This window comes from Pinus tabuliformis, chromosome 7 (genome assembly GCF_031772625.1).
Source record: "Pinus tabuliformis cultivar Carrire ecotype Pingquan chromosome 7, CPIR1, whole genome shotgun sequence".
Lineage (NCBI taxonomy): Eukaryota > Viridiplantae > Streptophyta > Pinopsida > Pinales > Pinaceae > Pinus > Pinus tabuliformis.
In genome coordinates, this window is record NC_142293.1 from 262,632,575 (window position 1) to 262,638,299 (window position 5,725).

Sequence of the window (5,725 nt, forward strand, 5' to 3'; positions counted from 1 at the left end):
CTGTTAATTTACAAATAAAAAAGATAAACATAAAATAATAATAAAACTAAAAATTATATTTGACAAATATATAAATATAAAATTGATAATTTATTAATTTAAGAATGGAAAATACCAACTTAAATCCATCTTAACTTCATATATCAAGCATGAAGAGGGATCAAATTTTTGGAGGTGTAAACCTTTTTTTCCAAGTCAAAATGTTTTAATTGAGTGCTTTCCAACTCAATATGGTAGAGATGTAATATGCTCTGCAGCCATTTGTAACATTGAGTTTCCCCGCTACGTGGGTATGCTGAATTGCCTCCTGGCAACTCATATTGGTATCAATTCTGATGTACAGACGATGTATATATTGTATATGTTGCTTCTTCAGCGGGGACGCCCTTCCCCCTGAAAATATTTAACATTTTGACTAGATCCAAATGAAACAAAATGAAATATAAAATTAATAACTATAATTATAATTATAATTAATTATTAAACTGATCTAATTTCATCCACAAAAAAACTTTAGATTTATAAATATTTATATTTTTTTATATTTATTTATTTAATATCAACTTAAAATATTTAACATACTTTTACCCCTATTCTCTTTGTTTAATACACTTTTACCCCTATTCTCTTTGTTTAATACGTGCTTCATACCATGTGTTTTTTCCGTGTATTTTTGCCCTTATTCTCTTTGTTTAATGCATACTTCATACCCTGTGTTTTTTTCGTGTTTTAGCCTTTACTTTTTTAATCATTCCAATCTATATAAATAATTGACTTGAGAAACAAGATAAGCTGCGACGCAACGAGTCCCTGCGTGAAGTTGAGCCTGCCTTCGAGCCTGCCTTCTCTAGTAGCTGTTCGATCCAGACCCATAACCTGAAATCTAGAAAGCCAGCTAACTGTAAGACTTTCAGTCATTGATACAGGCAAGTGCATTTAATTTAATTAGCATTGAGCGGTCAATTAATGTTTTCGCCAGAAAGATTAATATTACAAAAATACAGGTACGGAAATATGATGTTAATTAAGCAACAAGGTTGGTGTTCATACAAAATATACTCAAGCTCCTGACTCGTAACATTCTTCCAACAAATACATACAACTTTAGAGAAAGACAACTTTTGAAACTTGAATGATGCACAATATGTGTGTTGTTTTGAGTTATCTGGGAATCATTTTAAGCATTTTCAAACTCAAATGATGCAATGTGTCTATGTGTTCTCCCCAGTAAGAAACTCTTCATGCTATAGCAGGAGATATAGTGGAGTAAGTTTTCTGTTTGCCTTGCCTAAATCTGAATACAACAGAAACGAAAACAAAAATCCATCTGGTTGTCCACTGATATTCTGTTTTCAACATTGCAAACGAAAGATTCTGCCGAAGACTCTATACCCTGATGTCTGTTGATTCCATGGAAGTGCCATCAACAATTTCGCATATACTAAAAGTACCAGCTGAGAGCTCCAGTGCTTCTTTACATAGTACGAAGTGGAGGATTTAAGGATGGGCTTTAGGCAGAGTACATCAGCTGAACTTAGGGAGCCTGATGAAATTCCATTGGCTCAATCCCTTGTTTGCCATGGGATACAAGAAGACTTTAGAGCTTGATGACGTACCAAGTGTTGCAGGCAAGGATACTGCTGAAGAGTCATATCGAGGACTTGAAACCAACTGGTGCTGCCAAAAGGTCGAGACAAATATACAGAACCCATCAATGCTAAAGGCCATCCTGTCATCTGTTTGGAAGGGAATGATAATCAATGCTTTGTTTGCAGGCATATTTAGCTGTGCAACATATATAGGTCCATATCTGATAAACTTGTTCGTAGAGTACTTGGGAGGAACAGAGCATTTTTCCTATGAAGGCTATGTGCTGGCCTCTGTTTTCTTTGGTGCAAAGATGATTGAGTCATTGGCCCAGAGACAATGGTATTTTGGAGCCCAGCAGCTTGGGAAACCATATATCTACGTAGGCTCCAAGAGCTGAGAAGGGTTGCCTATGCAAACAGAAAGATCATAGCATCATTATTCTCTAAATCATAGAAAATCATATGTACATCCACACAGTCATCTAAGTGATTTAAGTAGGCCTAAAGCAACCAGAGATTGTAGCAAATATGACAGCCCCATAAGAAAGAAAAGCCTAAAAGGCAAGTTACTAGGAATTGGATTCAGATGTACATACAGATCTGCCAGATTTAATCCTCAACATGAGATATGCCATATTAATCAGTTGACTCCATATTCCAGAGCCAATGTTTGGAGCCTGATGAAATTCCATTGGCTCAACCCCTTGTTTGCCATGGGATACAAGAAGACTTTAGAGGTTGATGACGTACTGCCCTGGACCAAAACTATTGGTGTGAACAACAGCAGAGTTTGGAATAAATGACCGCATTGCACCAGTTATCTTCCAACGTAAAAGAGGGCATAAAATTTGCTTACTGTCATTGCATCATCCCCTATGCCAGCCATCGTCAAGAGAAGACCTGCAAAGCACGATCATGGTGTAATTCCATTTGTGATTGCTTGAGAAAATCATAATCTAGGTATAGACACCAATTCAAAAGAAAAAGATCACTCCTGTTGCCTGCATATCAACCCTAGTTCTGCGTACAATAGATAAAAACTGACCAAATATTCCGACAACTAACCTGGAATGCCACCCGCAGTTTCTGAGCAAACCAGGGTAAGAAATATGTGATCTAACTGAGAGCCAACCCTTATAGGTTATCAGTCCATGTGCATAATAATCTTATCAAATCTAAGAGCGTGATATTTTGCTATTGGGTGTCTAACGGCTCAAGTAAACTTGAATATTTTATCTTACAGAGAAGGCAGACACATTAAGAAAACAATGATTTATAAAGCTGTATATAAGTGATCCAAATAACACTAATTCAAAAGCACAGCTTACTCTTGATAGCTTGAATTTGTGTTCAGCAGAGAAGCGTTGCAGCTATAAGAAAATGAATTTCTGAATTTACTTACCTTGGTTTGGAAATTAACCTCCGGGGGCTTGAAGGGGTAATCTGGAGGAAAGTGGATCATAACAAAGAAAACCCCTCCGGCGTAAGGGCTCTCAGTTGGGCCCATTATGGTTGCCTGCCAATGAAATAAATCTTCGCCAACAGGCCCTGCACTGCAGGAAGTGGGGGGATCCCTCTGCAAGTCCTGGAGTTCTTTTTGAATGCGCTTGTTGGCCATGTCTTACTGGAGTTCCTTCAGCAAATACAACCAAAAAAGAATCAGTTCCGCTCAGATCCAGTTAAAAAGCCATAAAGCAAACCACCCCTTTCCCCAACCCGCAACAAAGTCCCCCGCCATTTTCCAAAAACCCAATAACCTGCGGGGCTGTGAAAATGGAGATGCTATTACTAACATCGATATAGAAAAATAAGTGTTTGCCGGTTAGACTGTTGAGCAAAGGTGATTTGTGGAGGCAAATAATGAGTGATGGATTGGCAAAGATGGAAAACCGTTTTGCAGTTGTAAAGAGAAATTGATCAATTTCATGAAGACATAAGGGCACGTAGCACAAATATTGCCCAACAAATTGGCAGAGATCCTGAGCAGTCTGACTAAACAGATTCATAGTAGCAGATAAGATAAAGATCGGCTGCACCAAGGCTAACTAGAGCTAAGATGAATCGATGATCAGCTCATCCGGAGACGGTTAGAAACTGAAAAACAAGTTCAGCATAACACAGAGGCAAAGGAAGATAATGAAAGCAGAAGCCAAAGAGATTCACTGGTAGATAGAACGAGTGAATCAAATAAGGGGCGGCCCTTGCTAAGTCAAAATAGAACACAATACCCACATAGCAGAGCATGTACATTAGTAACCTATTGGGCATCTAAATAAGGAGATCTTGGTCATAAATGAAAAAATATATATATCCATAAAATAAAGCATACATTATAGCTTGAAGTGATCTGAACAGGACTGTCAAAACATAAAATCGCATCGTAATCATACATACATTATAGGTTAAAGGGATACTGGAGAGGAGAATCTAAGACCAAATACCAATACCCACATACTTCAATATTATACATATTAGCCATCAAAACAGCAAGAGTATGAAACTGCTAAAATATGAGAGAAACCCACCTGGTGAATCGGCTGAAGCAGAGCACCAACCACAGCACAAGGTCACCAAAGGCTCAAAATCTGCAGAAAACAATACCCACCCAACGCCTCAATAATGACAAACTGCAGGATATAAAGGACAGTCCACCGGTTAAAGAAATGCGGGCAACCCAGTATTCAATTAGGAAAGATACACAACGAAGGAGAGGAAAGAATCACACCGCCTGCTCTTCAAATGCTTCGCACAAAACCAAGGTCCTCCAGGTGAATGGCCCATTCTCACTCGTGGGCTTGATGAATCTGTCATCAATTCTCTCCCAGCTTTCAAATACAGTAGAGGTGATGGCCTGGTACACGATAATGAATGCGCAGTTCGCCTGAGTGAATTTCAAGATGACGAGAATCTCAGGCTTCTTCCCAAATGCACACATGCTTTTCATCTGCCCTGCATTGATATGTGGCTCAGTACCCATTCAAACTGCCCTCTCTGCCGTGCCAATATCGTAGCCTTGGTTCCTACCCCTGTGGAAGGAGTAGAGATTCCGTCTGAGGAAGTTTCTGAATCCACTGTCGATTCTCCATTGCAAAACCCATATGAAAACGGGCAAGGGATGGCCATTGAAGCTCCGACTGAAATGGCCACATCGCATATCCGAGCACAGAGTGACTTGGTCAGGAAGCATGGGAGAAACAACAGCACATCTCAATGCAAAGAGCTTTCAAATGCTTCGCACAAAACCGCCGAGCCGCTAGGCGGACACGTCCCGCCATGCAAACCTTGACCATACGGCCGACACCTGCCAAAGAACAAGCAAACGTTAGCATATGTACCGAGCTTTACTAAACCGCATACCGGGCAGAATTAATGCTAGCATTAAAACCAGACACCGTGACGGTTAGCGCGAAAATGCACCGGGTTTATTCATTTAAGCTATGGTCCGGCCTCTTCCGCCTCGGGAAGAGGCCAAATAAGATGGCGCACGATGGCCAAAGAATGACTACAAACGAAACTTAGCATATCTCCTCTCTAACCGCCGTATAACAGAGAAACGCAGGGGTCAAGTAATGCTAAGTGGGGGTCCTATCGATCACTATAGTCCCTGCCGGATGCCAGATGGCAGGGACTAATAATAAGATTTTAAGGTTTGACGTTAACAATAATAGAACTTTAGAGTTGGAATTTTTTATCATATAATAGTACACAAAGGTAAAACTAAAAATTATTTTTTATACAATTTCGAGGATGTGGTTTAAAACATAAACTTTATTAAAGAAAAATAAATAATTTAACAATTGTGCCTTTTTGTGGCTTCCTTTCATATTATATTATGGTATATTTTATACATACGAGGAGAGAATTTATAGATCCCTTGTTATTATGTCTCGAGGGACATCTATTATCAGTTGAGATGTATTAAACTATCTGTACATAAGTACAATATTTTAATGTCCAGATTTTAACATTAAAGTTTTTAAGTTTTTTTTGTTTTTTCTTTTTGTTTTTTATTTTTTAATTAAAAAAAATGATTTATTTTTCATCTAATTGGATGGTAGAGGAATATGGATGGTAGAGGAATATGTCATGTGTCGATCTATGTATCCTATATAAGGTGTTGGGATTATGATAGCAGC

The 5,725-nt window shown here is 38.6% G+C and overlaps 1 long non-coding RNA gene across 2 annotated transcripts; it reads right to left on the minus strand.

Annotated features, from left to right (window-relative positions):
- Positions 1-2,773: 2,773 nt before the first annotated feature.
- LOC149246856 (uncharacterized) lies at positions 2,774-4,602 on the minus strand. Of its 2 annotated transcripts, none has more exons than XR_016265597.1 (3): positions 4,315-4,602; positions 4,115-4,174; positions 2,774-3,213 (listed from the first exon to the last, which is right to left on the minus strand). It is a non-coding gene; the product is annotated as an uncharacterized LOC149246856 (long non-coding RNA). The 2 variants fall into 2 exon arrangements; XR_016265598.1 differs by having other exon boundaries at positions 2,774-3,222.
- Positions 4,603-5,725: the final 1,123 nt, after the last annotated feature.